Source organism: Nicotiana tabacum, chromosome 15 (assembly GCF_000715075.1).
Source record: "Nicotiana tabacum cultivar K326 chromosome 15, ASM71507v2, whole genome shotgun sequence".
In the NCBI taxonomy this organism is placed as follows: domain Eukaryota; kingdom Viridiplantae; phylum Streptophyta; class Magnoliopsida; order Solanales; family Solanaceae; genus Nicotiana; species Nicotiana tabacum.
In genome coordinates this window covers 102,086,691-102,087,550 of record NC_134094.1, presented here as the reverse complement: position 1 = coordinate 102,087,550, position 860 = coordinate 102,086,691, and positions in this window count along the sequence as shown.

The window sequence follows — 860 nt, the reverse complement described above, 5'->3', positions numbered from 1 at the left end:
ACCACAAAACCCTCAGGTTATTCCATGTAAATCTCTTCCTCTAATTATCCATTTAAGAAAGCTGTTTTAACATCCATTTGATGGATTTCAAGACCATACATGGCCACCAGTGCCACTAACACCCTAATAGATGTTATCCTCGTTACTGGCGAGTAAGTATCAAAGTAATCAAGGCCTTCCTTTTGTGTAAAACCTTTGACAACAAGTCTTGCCTTATATTTGTCAATAGTGCCATCAGCTTTCATTTTCCGTTTAAAGATCCATTTTGAACCTAAAGGCTTGCTTCCTGGAGGAAGATCAACCAATTTCCATGTATGGTTATCCAAAATTAATTGAATTTCACTATTGACTACCTCTTTCCAAAATGCTGAATAAGAAGATGACATAGCTGCTTTGAAAGTTTGAGGCTCATTTTCGATCAAGAATGTCACAAAATCTGGTCCAAAGGAAGTAGATGTTCTTTGACGTTTGCTACGCCTTGGATCTTCTTCACTTTGAGTATTTTCCTTTGGTTCTTCCCGTGGTCATTTAGGTCTTTCACTTAACGACTCGCATTCAGTTTTACGGATAGATGCTTTCAAAGAATTCAACATTATCTGATTCAATTACCGTATTAATATGAATTTCAGGATTATTAGATTTATGAACCAAAAACCAACATTCTTTACTATTTGTAGCATATCCAATGAAAACACAATCCAAAGTTTTTGGTGTAATTTTTACCCTTTTGGGTAAAGGTACTGATACCTTTGCTAGACACCCCCACACTTTAAAATATTTCAAGTTGGGTTTTCATCCTTTCCATGTTTCACATGGAATAGATTGTGTTTTGTTGTGGGGGTACTATGTTGAGTATTCGG